Genomic DNA, 16,152 nt, shown 5'->3' on the forward strand with positions numbered 1-16,152 from the left:
TGTTTAATTGCATTTGTTGACCAGCATTGTCCTCATGGGCTAGAATCTGCTTTTCAATTGAGTTCCAAGGATAAAAGCATCATTGACTACGTTACAAGAAAAGTATAGCTATATTGAAAAAAGTTAAAAAAACAGCATACTGCACAGAATAAGCATATGCCATCTATCTATCTATCTATCTGTCTGTCTATAGGCTGACAGCAAGAGGTTCTCCAGTTTGATTCTCAGCTGGGTGCTTTCTGTGTGGAGTCTGCATGTCCTCCCTGCGGTTGCATGGGTTTCCTCCAGGTGCTCCGGTTTCTTCCCACATTCCAAAGACATGCAGTAGGGGGATTGGACACTCTAAATTGGCCATAAGTGTGAGTGTGTGTGTAAGTGGATGGTACAGATGAACTACCACAGCAGGACTAGCCACCTGGCAGTGTAAACCTTGGCTCGAGATGATTACTGTTGAAGTGACACCCCGACCCATGTGCAAAATGGGATATATGTGTGTGTATATATATATATATATATATATATATGTGTGTATATATATATATATATATATATATATATATATATATATATATATATATATATATATATATATATACATATATAAAATACACATCATGGAGAAAAGCAAAAACAGAGAAGTATAAAATACAGTATTAATCATTTACTGTGTGAAATAGTTGCATAAGATGAGACAGGATGACAGCTGAGGTGCTACACAATAATGTATTGGAAGAAAGCAGATATAAAAATATAGGGTAGGTGAGGCTTAGAAGGGCAACATTTTAGAAGGAATTGAGGTCAGAGTACTAGGTTAAATATTCTATCAGGATTTAAAGTTTATTGGACCAGATTATCTGTAATATCAGGTTTTAATGTTAGTTAGGACCATATGCATGCGGAATGCAAGTATTTTTTTTTTTACATTGTTGAGGAAGAGTTTGAAATTCATTTTTGTTCTGATGTGATTTGGTATTGCATTCCATTGTTTAGCTGCATTTACTAAGAATAGAGTGCCTCCATGATGGTTATTAGATTTAGTGATTATCAGCTTGTTTACATTTTGTAATTGTAATGATCTGTTGGAGTTGTATCTGGAGATGAGATTAGCATTTGCTGGACAATTTTTAGGTTTCTTAAGTGTATCATGAATAATTTTAAATTGGTTTACAGTTGTGGCATGTTGGAGATCAAGTTAGTAGATTTGCTGTAGAGCAATACAGAGATGAATTTTTTTGGGGGATATTGGCAGCAACTTAAGCAATTTTTTTCATAACATTTTTTCTGGTTAATTGTGTTTTTATAGCTGGGATAGGGAGTATATAGTTAATAGTGGGAAGTAAGAGGGTCTATGTGGAATGTCCTTGAGGGGTTAAACATTATTTAGTTCTGCAAAATGTTATCAGTTTCTAATTAGCTTTATTTACCATATAATTGATACGATAGTCATGTTTAGGATTACCATCTGTGATTATGCCTGTGAGTCTTGTTTGATTAACCATTTCAAGTGATGTGAATTTTTTTTTTTGACATTTAAAGTTAGTTGTGATTTAGTGAGCGATTCCTCTAGTTTGAGCAAGTTCTGCTGTGTTTATAAATGCAGTTGAGTTTGTGTGTCACTAGTACATATTATAATGGATTTAGATCCTTGTACAGAGTTAATATGATATTACTGGTTAGTTTATAAAATATAGTGGATTCCAGATATCCTGAGGTAAGTCACCCAAATGTGCAGTACTATACCAATTGTCTAAGAGTTACAGGAAGAAAGAAAGCCTTCTGATTGTTTCAGGGGCTCTTTATTTTACAGAGAGATAATCTATTTGGATGGGTTTACCAATAAATCTGTGAGAAAACTCTGACTCATAGCTACATTAATTTAAGCATGTGTGTGCTATATTTGTTATAATATTTTGTTTGGCCTCAATATTTCTTGCTTATGACTTAGATAATTCGATCCCTATTGAAAAGATAGGGCATTATGAAAGCAGGAAAGCATTGAAAAACATGCACTTTCTCAACTTAATATTTATGGAATTAGTACTTGATCTTGATAAGTTTTTACTGAATGCTACCGGCATTTAATAGGAACAAAAATGGGGATCACCCATTCCCCATCATATGCATGCATGTATCTGATATGTTAAGACATGGTTTATTTTGAGTAAAAGTAACCCATAGAGACAGCATTTAAGGTAATGTAAGCACATGATTTCCATACAGTTAAACAGGAACAGCTTAGTTGGTTTTGAACTATCAAACACAACTGGTTAAGATCAAAGGCTACATATATAGCTTGCACAGGGTCTATGTTTGTGCAAGAATGGGACCAGATGACATCCCAGGCTGTCTTCTAGACAGGCTAAAACATGAACTAGCATCACCACTAAGTACCCCTTTCAATCACAATCACCGCCTAACCACAGGCTTTGTTGTTGTGGAATGGAGAACAGCTACAGTTATTACCCTCCACAAAGGTTGCCTAGCAACAGACCCGGGGAATTTATTTATTTTTATTTATTTATTTTACATTTGTTTACTGGGATAGTTCGACTGGGCTAATAGCCCATTTTCAGGGGAGGCCTGGGGAGAAAAGCTCCAAAGATAGTTACATACTTAGTACATATGTTATACAAGGTAGATATAAAACACGTAAACCCATAATAAAAATGAAAACTAGCAAAATTAGATAAAAATAGTAGTATAAACTAAACATTAATATCAATTTTATACACATATAACATGACACTAGGTATAATCTTTTAACATATGGCAACCAAGACAGGAAAATCAGATCCCATAAGCCTGACTAGCCTCTTCTGTAAGGCCATGGAAAATATCATTATGGACCTCATAAATAAAGACATTGGTGACCTCTGAACCCTGGATCTTACCCAATTCAGCTTTGTGAAGGGTAGATCCTGCCTGTTAAATCTGGCGGATTTCTTTTAAAGTGTGACCAAGGCCATTGATAAGGGCAAATCTGTGCACACATCATACCTCGACTTGGCAAAGGCTTTTGACACAATCCCACATTCAGGCATTACCAATAAACTTAGCAAAATGAAAGTAAACCCCTTCGTTGTAAGATGGGTTGCCAACTGGCTCACAAACTGGACACACATTATCAAAGTGGGTGACTCCATATCAGCCAGCAGATCTGTTACCAGTAGGGTGCTACAGGGGTCAGTGCTAGGTCTCCTATTGTTTGGTGTATACTTCTCAGATGTTCAAGTCAAAACTAAAGAGTTGTAGCTGCCCAAGTCTGCAGATGACTGCAAACTAAATGTAATCATTGAATCCTCAATTGATGTCAGTATACTCCAAGATGGTCTCACACAGACCAATGACTGGTGTATTAGTCACGATCTCAAACTGAATGCAAAGAAATGTATCATCATTCCCTTTGGCACAAACAATGTCCCTTCACACTATCAAATCAATAACAATACCCTAAGTACCCATGAAGTGATAAGGTACCTCAGATCAGAGGTTGACCGTGACCTTAATTTCAACCACCATGTGTCTACCATTGTAAGGAAAGCTTTTCACATAGCTCACTTGATTAGTAAAAGCATTGCCTCGAGAGCAAAAGAAGTTATAACCCCCCCTATACTTGGCACTTATCTGGCCCATAACTGAGTATAATGCCCCATTTGGTATGTACCGTATTAAGCTCCTAAGGCAATTAGAGAGACCTCAGAGGTTTCTAACAAAGAAGATCAAGGGCCCCAACATGTGCCTTACGTGGACCAACTAAAATCCCTGTCACTATACTCCATATCGTATAGACTTCTTAGGAGAGACTTATGCCTGGGCTATAGAACAATCCAAGATCCAAACCTAATGAATTTACTGCATATTCATAAATCAAGTGGGTCTAGGGCCACCCATTCCAGGGACTTAAATATGGCATGTGACTTAAATAGGACATGCGGGAGGGACAGATTTATCTCCCAGCGACTGCCATGTCTTTGGAACAGGCTACCAATTCATGTGAAACAGAGCACCTCTGTGACACTGTTCAAGAGAAACCTGGACGAGTGGATGGGGCACCATAAATTCTTACCAGGGATAGCACTCACAACCCTCCTGGATATGGGCAGCCCTCACTAAATGCAAACTTGGGTATTGACTAGCACTTCTATGGTATTACATTGGGTTGAAATGGCTAGGCTTAAAGTGACCAGTTAGTTGATAGCCTAGTAATCTCCTATGAGTGTATGATCTTTTGTGACTGAGAAATGTTTTTTTTTTAATTATCAATGCAGTAACCTTACACAGGGTTAGCCAAAGTGCTTTTTTGTCATATTATCATTGTCTGTGTGGCACAATGTAGATGACTGACTTTTTGTAGTGTGTGGAGAAACATGGTTACACTCAGAAATTGAGGAAAAAGATAAATTTGTTAACCATTCCCATAGTGTGAGACCTGCTTTTAGTAGTGCTTATGAGTGCTTAACAAAATCATGCTAAAGACGCTCTAAATCCTGTTGAGATTAGGTCTTGCACTAGGGTATAGTGGACATTGATGGCCAGCAAAGAACAGCAGCAGTGGGCAAAACAGATTTAAAAGCTGTTTGGACTTCACTCTCCCTTGCATACAAACATAAAGCCTGGCAGAATGAGGTGTCTTAACAGCTTTTAAAAGTTGTTTTACCTTCTCACAGAAGAACACATTATTTTTGCCGGCTGTATGTCTCAACTGAGTGCCCCTGATTTTGTCTCATACTTTTTCTCTGTCTTTCATAAAATGTTTGATTCATGGGAAGTCACTAAGGATTACAGTCAGTCCGTCAGTCAGTCCATTAGTCAGTCAGTCCATCAGTCAGTCAGTCAGTAATGCCAGACAGAGTTCTATACTTATTGTTCAGCAAATGCATGTTAATGCAAATCCTCTTGTTCACTTGTGAAGTGAATAGGTGTGTACTAGGCGTGTACTAGGCTAATGGCCCTGGAGCCTTTACAAGCCTAGCCCATAGGATTACCCTGGCATCGTGCCACTCGACCTTAGTTCCCAGTACCTCTGTTGAGTAAAGCCACTGGAATGACCCCCGGGGTGAATTTTCTATTTCCCATCCACTCATCAAGATTTCTCTTGAAGGGGGCCAGTGAGGTGCTCTGTTTGACATGTTTGGGAAGTCTGTTCCATGGCATGGGCAGTCTCTGAGTTATGAACCTGTCCCTACAGCATGTTCTTTTGATTGTGGTAATGAGGCTGAGGTCTCTGGAGGGTGTGGTGGGGAGGGATTGGGATTTCTTTAGATGTAGCATTTCTGACAGAGCTGAGTCAGACATGGCTTTGTAAGTCAAGCAGGCGATATGATATGAGACAGGGAATAGTTGGAGTAGTTGGAGTTTTTTTGAGTCTGTCCATATAGGACAAGTGTTTAAGGCCTAGGATCCTCTTTGTGAGGTACTTCTGCGGCCTCTCCAGTTGTTGCAGGTATATAGTGAGGTACATGCCAAATGGGGAATTGTACTTGATGATTGGCCTAATGAGGGAAGAGTAGAGGGAGACAATGACCTCTTTCTTCCTGGATGCAAAACCCTTAGTAATGAGATGTGCCACACAGAAGGACTTTCTGACCACAGTGGCAATGTGGTGGTCAAAAGAGAGCTTGCTGTAAACCTGTGTTCCCAGATCTCTTATAACGCCTTGTGTGTTCAGTGGACTACCATCAATGTGGTAATTCATGAGAACTGGGTTTTTCCCAAAGGGGGTGACGACACATTTTTTGGCATTGAGCTTAAGGTAATGGTTCTGACACCAGTCGTTTGTCTCAGTGAGGCCTTTCTGTAGGATGTCAGCATCACTTGGGGAGTTAATAATGGCTCCCAACTTGCAATCATCTGTGAACTTTGCCAGCCAGCGTCCCTTCATGTTGGCCTGGACTTCTGAGAAGTAGATATCAAACAGGAGAGGACCCAGGACCGATCCCTGTGGGACTCCACTCATGACTGGTTGGCAGTCTGACTTGGCGTCAGCTACTTTCACACTGTGGGTTCTATCTGTGAACCAGTTTGCAATCCACCTAGTGATATAGGGGTTGATGGCTAGCTTAGTGAGTTTGTCTATGATTCCTGAGTGGGGAATGGTATCAAAGGCCTTGGGCAGATCATGACTCAAAGAAGTCGACCAAGTTGAGCAGGCATGATCTACCCTTCACAAAACCAAACTGTGTGGGATCCAGAGTTTGGAGTTTCCTCTTTCCTTGTTTATTAGGTCCATGATGATGCATTCCATAGCTTTGCATATCAGACTTGTCAGGTTAATGGGGCTGTAGTCGCTCCTCCTTTGTGGAGAGGGATGACTATAGCAGTGCGCCATTCAGTAGGGACAAAGCCTGAGGTGAGGCTGTGACTGAACAGGGCACACATGTCAGGTGCCAGTTCACTCTGTAGTTCATGTAGAACACAGCCAGGGATATTGTCAGGTCCCAGAGAAGTTGTATTCTTGGCCTTGGACAGTGCTGTTTTAACCTGTGTAGCAGTAATACTGGGTGCTTGTCAATCAATAGAGCAATATTTGAAAACTGTCCCTGATTTTGATCCTTTGTCCCCCCATTATTTTTGTAGTTGTCCAGCATTCTTAAGCAAGGAAGTTGAGAGATACACTGCTGTTGATCTGACAGTATTTGCTAAGCACTTTTATGTCTTTCAAAGTCAGTAAAATATTTTACTGTCTTACACTTTCTCATTCTTACTTTTTTCTTTTCTTTTTCTGAAACTGATGCACTACAAAGAATTATGTCCAGGTCTCCTATCATAACACTCTAGTATGTGTTCTTAAGATGGATAGATTCGCCTCTCAAGCTTTGCTCTCAGGGTGAATTTTTGGCATCCATATGTTGAACACATAATAACCTGGTTATGAACTGAGAGCAGATCATAATCCTCAATCTCAGTGTTATGTGTATATATATATATATATATATATATATATATATATATATATATTGAAAAAGGGATATGGCACCTTGATGACAACAAATGATTCAAATTTGTTTGATTACAAGTAGTCATCCAAGTACAGCTGTTGAAACCTTACTGTCTAGACACTGTTCAGAAGAAGACTCTGGCCTGCACCCCATCCACCATAGCTCAGAGGATGTTTAACCTTTGAGTTATAATTTTAGGAACTCTGAATCCCTGTTCTGGTGGCTAGTCCTGACTGAATTGGATTTGACCAGTGATCTCACAGAGAAAAATGAACTAAGCTTTAGATGAACTCAGAATTATAATGAATTTATGATTTTCTTATCTAACTGTTAGTCTTAAAGTTATTTTAAACTCATCATCATATAGATTAGTGATTAACAGATGTATTTATAGTACTGAACTGTGGGTTCATGAGATTCTTGGAGTCCTGCTACAATAAGTGCATTTTAATTTTATATTTGCCTTGTTGCCTGGGTTGGGACTTGTTGCACTAATTTGATTCTGTTGTCATTTTGCCCTTGTTAAATCTAGGTTCAGACCTGATAGCAGGTAAATGGCTTGGTGATGTGTGGCAGATTTTGGGCATAGTGGTTGTGGTAGCCATTCCTGGTGAGAGTAGGAACAGTTCCACTCCTGTGTGTCTGAAATGGCTGCTGCTTATTCTGGGTTTTTCTTACTAACTGTCCTGCTGATCAAGTATCCCCTGGAACAGACAGGAAACTATCTGATGGAGGCCATCATCCAGGGAACCAAGATTGTGATGTGTGGCTTTTTTTGTTTTTATGGCCAAATCCTGCCCTTGGTGGTAATGTGAGCAGTTGTGTCACCACAAGGACCTATTCAAACTTGTCTACCTGTATGTGCTCCCCTACTTGTATCAACAGGGGCTACCATCACTGGTTTTGATGGATATGACATCATCTTCTCAGCAATGGCTATACACATCATGATGGGTCTCCACTCTCCAGATGAGGCCCTATCATAAGAAGAGTGGTACATACTAGGTGGGAACCACTGCCCCCCAAAATAGTTATGCTTCATCTGCCCTGAGTTGTACCATCAAGCACCCATGCTGCTGAATTACATTTTACTTACAGAACCAAGGTAGTTAATTGTATATTCTAGGATAAGGATTACAGGCCATGACCACAGTTTTCTGCATTTCTTGCTGTTTTTCTGAGGTTCTTCTGGTTAAAACTGAATCTCATGATCTGCTTCATTTGTTTAACTGTTGGATGTTTGAGGGCTCCTCTTACTTCATCTGTATGGTCGCTCATCAGTAGGTAGTCACTGATATCTAGTAATGCGCTGGTATTGCTCATCAGTGAACGTCGGTTTGCAGTTTGCTCTGTCCCATTCTGTTGCCAGACTGCTCATTTTAGGAAATCTGAGGCAGTGTAGTAACTGTTTCTTGCTTACCTGCAACTTACTTGTATCATTTATCGATACTGCTTGTGAGGGCTCTCTCATATGCTACACGTGTCAACAAGTAGCTTAACTACATCATAATGACCTAACAACATTCCTGCTTACTATCGAAGTTAAGAAGTCATTACCTAAGCTGTAAATACCTCACTTGAACCAACCTCAGTCACACAACACTACTCATTCTAACAATTCTTCACATATACTTTCACTCACAATTAAAGGGAGTCACTCTCGCTCCATGCCTATTCGTCTTATGGATGTCCAAGGCTGTAACTGCACATTATAATGTATTAGTCATAGGTGACTCTATAGTTAATCACACTGATATGCCATTCACCAGGCTGTGCATAGATAGGGTCACAGTCAGCTTTTTCTTTCTGCTAATTCAGGATGTGAGCAAAGCCCTTAATCCTCAAGTATAAGTGTATTCTTGTTTTCACCCAAGATAAATGTCCTTACATATTCTACCCCAGTGTAAAGCAGATAGATATAACTCTGCTTTATATATATGTGCCTAATACACTACCCTACCATCTCTGAGAATGATACCACACTCCAAACAAAAATAATAGATATTGACAAATGGCTTATTTACTGTTGTTATACCTGTGGGATCCAAAGGTTATGAATATGGAGACGTTATTAGATAGCCTGCTCTGCCAGGAATGGTCTTTGGGCCTCTTTCTCTCCTCAGGGTTTTTTCTTATTGGCCAAAACTTTTTCTGTTCACCATACTATCTTTTTAGGCAAAGTTCTTTTCTTAGACATTCCAGTTTGGCAAATTCTAATCTGGCCTACAGCTGAATTTAAGGTAGCTCTGTTCAGTGCTAGGAATCTACGCAATAAATTACATTATGTGTTGTTATGTTGTTATAAAAACTTGATTTTAGAGTTCTGTAGCAGAAACTTGATTTTAGTGTTCTGATAACACATACTCACTCTATTACAGGGTACAGTTCCTATCACTATTTCAGACCATCAGGGGAAGTGCAGGGCATCTATTTTTACCCTCTTAAATATTAGCTCAGGTCAAATACTTCAAGCTTCTGAATTTGAACTCCTTGACATTTGGGTCACATTAGATAAATTCAGTCATCACATTACCCAACTATGGATTACCTTCGATGACATCAGGGGGCCACATTAGATACCTTGAACAGCTGGATTCCATATTGATTGATCTCATTGTCCAAATTCTATGTGACCTCAGTTATCTTTCAGTCATTTGGGAGTCTTACATTAACAATATTTATTCCAAACATTTTTTAGATTTCATAAATACCAACTCTCCAAATCAAATTTTTCAAACTCTCATCAGAAGAAATATTCTTAACTTTGTCTTTATGAGTCCTGTTTTAACTTGTTCATCTACTAACTGTATGCCATTTTTAATCAAATCTGACAAACAGACTATCATCTTTGCCCTCAAAATTAATACCAACTTGCAAATTAATTCAACTATATTCAAGGACTGCCTCAAAGTCGGTCTCTAAATGAAGCTTTAAGTATTTTAAAAGTGTTTTGTCTTCTGCTGACCTTTTCTCTAAAATCACCACATTTATCAATGAGTTATACAGTCCTCACAACCAGTTTATACATAAGTCATTATCTGTTAGGCATACTGCAGGTATGCTGGTAAATTTGGGAGGAAACACTTATGGTGGAACTCTTAGATAAACTTTATAACGGGAGTGATCATTTCTGGAATTTGTTTAAACCTTTTCACTGTCAGTCTGGTGGAGCATAAGTAAATGTACAGGGATCTATGTATTACAACGAAATGTAAGGCTGATTATGAGTTGGTGATAGCCAGCTCTTCAAAGGATAATTACAGGGGTGCTTTCAACTACATTAGGATTATTAGAAGTAATACCCAATATTGCATAGAAATGAACGTGCATGGCACCATCAGTTCTGACACTGAAACCATAGAGAATTCCTAGATAACAGACGTAGATTAAGTTTTCTTACCCTCACATTGTAGCATTCCCTCCCGTCAATCATTTGACACTGCTGTTCTCTTTATCACTATGGAATAGATCTTAGAAGTTACTACCAAAACTAAAAACAACAGCTCTACAGGCCTGGACAATATATTAGGCTTCCTTGGTGTTAGCATAAACTACATTATTCTTAGAGTCCTCCTCAAGCTTTCTAATCTCAGCCTCTCCTTTGAATATGAGTCCAAGATCTGGAGAAGAGGAATTGTGGTGTCTTTACATAAGAGAGGTGTTGTAACTAACCTTGGTAATTATTTTCCCATTAGCTTCACTAATATTACCTGTGAAATCATGAAGCAGATCTCAGTCAAACTCATTAGCAGTGGAATTAATATCTCACAAGCACTTGACCCTAGTGATTATGGTTTTGTGAAGGGTAGGCCTTGTTTATTTAATGTGGTTGACATTGTAGAAGGTGTCAAGGAAGCCACTGATGGAGGGCATTCTGTCCATGTCACTTATCTTGACCTTGCCGAGGCATTGAATATTATTCCCTATTCAAGCATTGTTGACAAACTTTCCCAATTAAATATAACCCCCTATTTGACTAGCTGGTTTGCTAATTAGCTCTCTGACCATCCATAAATCGTAATAATTGATGGTATACAGTTATCTAATAGATTACTTATTAGTCAAGACCTTCATGAGTCTGTCCAGCTTCTCTAATTAGGCATCTCCTTCAGTGATATGAAGACAGATGCCAAGGTTTGAGACTGACCCATTTATGAATGATTGCAAATTGGATACTATTTTTGATTCCCTGTCAGATTATTATATATTCTCCAAAAAAAGCTAGAAAGTGTCAATACCTGGTGTCTCAATCATGTCAACCCTAACATAAAAATCTAGTGTAGTCACATTTGGAAAATACGTCTTTCTCTCTGATTATCACATAAATTGAACCCCACTTAAGGCCTATACAGTCATTAGAGATCTAGGTTCTTTCACTGACAAAGAATGTTTCTTTAATCATTAAGTATCAGTTACTTATCTTATTTCATCGCCAAGTTAATTACCAATGTCATATCATCAGGAACCAAGAAGATCTTAGCCCCCCTACATTTCTTCCTTGCTAGGCCACTGATTAAATATAATACGCGACTGGATATGTAGCTCACCAAACAAGTAACCCAGCTTCCAATAACTCAAGAAAGCCAACGTGCATGGCTCTCTTACCTGTACATATATATTAAAACGTCTTTCATTATTTCTATCTTTCAACTCTTGCATGGAGATCTTGGAATTGCTTTTTTGGGCCATGAAAGATCCTGCTTTACAGAATATTCTCCATCTCAAAATCATGAATAATGATGTTATACCAATTGTCCAAGACTAAGCATTTTATATATATATATATATATATATATATATATATATATATAAAACAGAAAGCTCACTGCATATTGCTGTATTCTTGTATTCTTGTGTCCTTTGCATGTGCCCATCATAAAATATAATTTAATCACTCTTTTAAGAAAAAAACTGATCTGTGGCAAAACCTATTTGAATAAATCTCTGTTTTAAATCCAGTTTAACAACTTAAATGTCATCAAAACTAGTGGTGTTCTTATATGCTCTAAGCTGTTTATTATGGAGTAGTGAACTAAGAATGTGTGCAGTGGTGACCTGTTGCATGTAATATTTCATTCAGAGATTTAGTATTTCTGTGAGGCCTGCTCCCAGGCCTACATCCAGATGTATCAGTTAAGGTAACATGACATCTGAAAAATCAGCAGTAGCTCACTGGCTTTCAGCTGTAGATTTGATGTTGTGATTAGTAGAACTGAATAAATGCAGAAAATGCCAGAAATCTCCTGCTTATCAATAGCAAATAAACATTTACTATTTATTTTTTTTTTATTTATATTGGTTTACTGTGGTAGTGCACTGATTTCAAAAGATTATTTGTGGGCACAGCCTGGGTGAATAGGATCACATATGAACTGAACAAAACATATTTACAGATACATGACTATGGTAAAAAACAAATATGTATACATATTTACATATGCAAGAATATGCCATAACATTTAGTTCAAGAAGTAGTTTACAAAATCAAACATGGATGGAAAATGGAATTATGCTTAGCAAAGCTTTATGTATAAGATGTAGACATAATGATTAAGATGGCTTATGCTACAGGGATAGCAACATATCATTATATAGAGAGGTATGAAGACATTAGAAGAGGCAAGTGTGAATAGTTGAAGGAAAGGATATCATGGGGACAAGACAGAGAAATGGTGAGAGAGGTGTGCAGAGGGAAGAGGAGTAGAAAGCTGAGGACGTGTGAGAGATGCAAAGAGAAGAGGGAGGTAGGATGAAGGTTGTAAGTGAAGGGGATGACAACACAAGATAAGGAAGGATGAAATATTGCTAAAGGGGTATTTTGCTTGGGTGAAGAGGCATTCCTTGAGTTGTCGTCTGAAGTCAGAGTACTTTTGGATGTCTTGGATTGAGAGGGGAATGGAGTCTAATAGTTTAGGTGCTAGGATGAAGAATGTATGGTCAATGCAATAGAGTTTATTTTTTGGAGTAAGTAGGGTGGGCTGAGATTGAGAGATAACCTTGAGATTATATGTGGGGGTTTTGTTGAAATGTTTATGAGTGAGAGGGGGCTTTGTGAAATAGTGATCCTTAATGGAGGTTGGCTGTCAAATGTACTGGAAGCCATTTAGCTGTGAAGAGCGTTAGGCAGTGGTGGTCATGATATTATCAATATAATGGCCATAAAAAAGTACATTTCTGTCATTTTTCAAAATAGTCCATAAAAATGTTCGCACAAACTGGAGATCATTGTAAAGCTTCAAATGCTTCTAATCGATATAAAAGATTCTCTCCATTACCCTCCCTTTATCTGATTATTGTGTATTGTGATGGGGAGGAAGGTGTTTTCTGCCCTTAATTCTGTCTGAGCGATGTAATAAGTCTTATTTATTGATGAAAAAAAAAAAAAAAAAACGGGTCTGGAGACTCACTTGGTAAAAAGGAAATGCTAAAGTGCAGATAAATGAATGAAGATAAATGTATAACTGTACTTCCTCTGTAGTTATAATTGGTGTGTTCATGCAGGGATCACATACACAAGTAATCAGACAAAGGGTTGGGAGGGTGGCCTAATGGTTAAGGTGTTTACCTTGCAAACACAAGGTGCAGGGTTTGAGTTTCACAAGGGACAATTGGCTAGGCTTAAAAATGTCTCGCAAAGGCAGTTAGCTTAGTACAAATCTATGAACCTATGAACCTATGTGTGGACAGCAGATGAAGCTTCAAACCTCAGCCAGTTCTCAGTTATATCGCAATAGCTTAATGGTTGGAGCAGCTGGAATGGTGATCCTAATGGTGTGGATTTGTTTGAAGTACACACTTCTTCAGTTCTGGGCCCGTATCTATTGAGTGGGACCTATGCTTTAAAAGACTTCTAATTAATTGAGCAGTTCCTTGGAATTCTGAATCAAGGAGTTTGCCAGTGCATTCTCTCCTTTCACTTTTTGAGAAAACATCCACACATGTTGTTGTTGTTGTTGTTTGTCTTTCAGCTTTTCCCAGTTGGGGGTCGCCACATTGGAACTCCAGTCCGCTAATGATTGGCAGTAGATTTTTACGTGCTGGCTTGCCGGGCCTAATGCACAACCTTTAACAAAGGAACGCCCATTCACGCATGTCGCCACACAGAAGACGCTCTAACTGAAAATCGAATGGGCAACATCTAACTGTGAGGCAACAACGCTACCACAGCACCACCACCGCAGTATATACACAGCATTTACTTGTCTTTGTTTACTGGGAAAGTCTGACTGTGTAATACCCATTTTCAGCAGAGGCCCAGGGAGAAAAGTTCCATTTGCTTGTATTGCATTATACTAAGTTCCCATTAAATGCATAGCAGATACATTTCTATTTACATTTATGCACAAACAGTAGTTACAGATATACATTCTAAAAGTTTACAGGTGTGGAAGTTACTAAACAGAAAGCCCACATGCAACTTAGTGGATTGTACAAGCAGCAGTTATGTATAAAAACTGTTTTGTCATTTCAGTGAGAGTCTGAGAGTATTCTGTGTATGGAGAATATTTGGAGAGTATTGTACGGTGACCACAAAGTCTTAACCTTGTGAGGAGCATGTGCGGAACCAGGATTGGTTAAGATGTTGTTTAAGCAGTGGTTTAAAACTACTGAGTTTGTTGGAGAGTTTTATTTGTGTGGGGGATACTGTTCCAGAGTTTCACAACCTATTGGGAATAGAATGAGTCTCCTGCAACATTATTTGTTAGTAATAAGAATTTGTTACTAGAAAAGAGGTCCCTTGCTGGACAGTAGGGCAGTAATAAGTTTTGTAGTGCAAGGCATTTTTCTGGAAGATGACTGAGTGTGTGTGCTGTAGTTAATTGGGAATACGTTAGGTAGTTTAATTGCTTTAAGCTAGGAGAATTGTGGTCCTATGAGGGAGACTGGTGGCAAATTTAGCTATTTTATTGTAGCGGGAGGCAAGTTTCTTTCTTGCTTTGAGTATTGTTTTAAGTTGTTAGGATAGGAGCAGCATAAAAGAGAGCCAGCAATAAGAAGGTGGTGGCCTGAGGTTTTTTTTTTTTTTTTTTTGCAGTATCTGTAAGGAATCCATTCATCCTATAAAGGGAGCCTAGTTCCTGGTGTGTAGATTTAATGGTGTGCAGTACATGCTGGTCATATTTGAGGCTGCCATCTATTATAATGCCTAGAAGTTTACTGTGAGTTACAGTTTCAATGACAGTATTATTTGCTGACTTTATGGTAAAAGATTGTTTTTGATTTTGACAACTTTTTGAGGTAAAAAGCAGTCACTTAGATTTGTTGGGGTTGAGTAGGGGGTTTGATTTTTTGAGCCAGGTTTCTGCAGAGGAGAAAGATTTTGGGTAATGTCTTGAAGCGTATTTATTGCTGAGGCCACACATATTAATGTTAAGTCGTCTGCATACTGAACTAAACTAGCATGGTGAGTGGAAGTGTGGAGATCATTAGTACATATATTAAATAGGAGAGGTTCCAGTTAAGAGTCCTGAGGGACAGCTGTAGTAACTGTTGAAAGGATGAGTAGATTTTCTGCCGTTTAATGGCTTGTTACCTTCCAGATAGGTAACTAAGAAACCACAACAAGGAGTATTGTGAAAGTCCTATTAAGGAGAGTCGAACGAGCAGTTGCTGGTGTGAGACAGTATTAAATGCCTTTGACAAGAACATGGTGGACACAACCAGACCATAGTTTCTATGTTGGGTTATTATATTAAAAAAATGTAATAGTGCATTAGTGATGCTGTGCTTGCGCCTAAACCCATGTTGTGTTTCCAGGAGCAGGTTATTTGAGGTTAGGTATTTGGAGGGGGGAGAGAATCGCTATCAATTTGTTATTAAACTCTGTAGATGTGTCACGTTTGTGCAGTGGTATGATGTAGGATTTTTTCCACATTGATGGGACATATCTTTCTGCTGTGGACCTATTAATTAGTATGGACACAACGAAGGCTATGATTTCTGTGACCGTTATTAGGTAGTCTGAGGGGAGGTGGTCTATAACTACTGAAGTAGTTTTTAGTTTGAAGAGCAACTACCTTATCAGCAAGGTAGGTATTGGACTAAAATTGAAGACTGTGGGTGTTTTTGAATGGACAGGGGTAGAGAGAGGAGGGCAGAAGTATTAGTGTCTAAGAGAGAAAATCTTGACTGTATAAAGTAGGAATTAAACTGTGTGGGGACAGAGTCTTTTGTATCGTCTGTTTTTGGAGAGGGAGGGGTGGTCTTGCCAGGA

This window comes from Protopterus annectens, chromosome 16.part0 (genome assembly GCF_019279795.1).
Source record: "Protopterus annectens isolate FY-2018-M chromosome 16.part0, PAN1.0, whole genome shotgun sequence".
Classification (NCBI taxonomy): Eukaryota; Metazoa; Chordata; order Ceratodontiformes; family Protopteridae; genus Protopterus; species Protopterus annectens.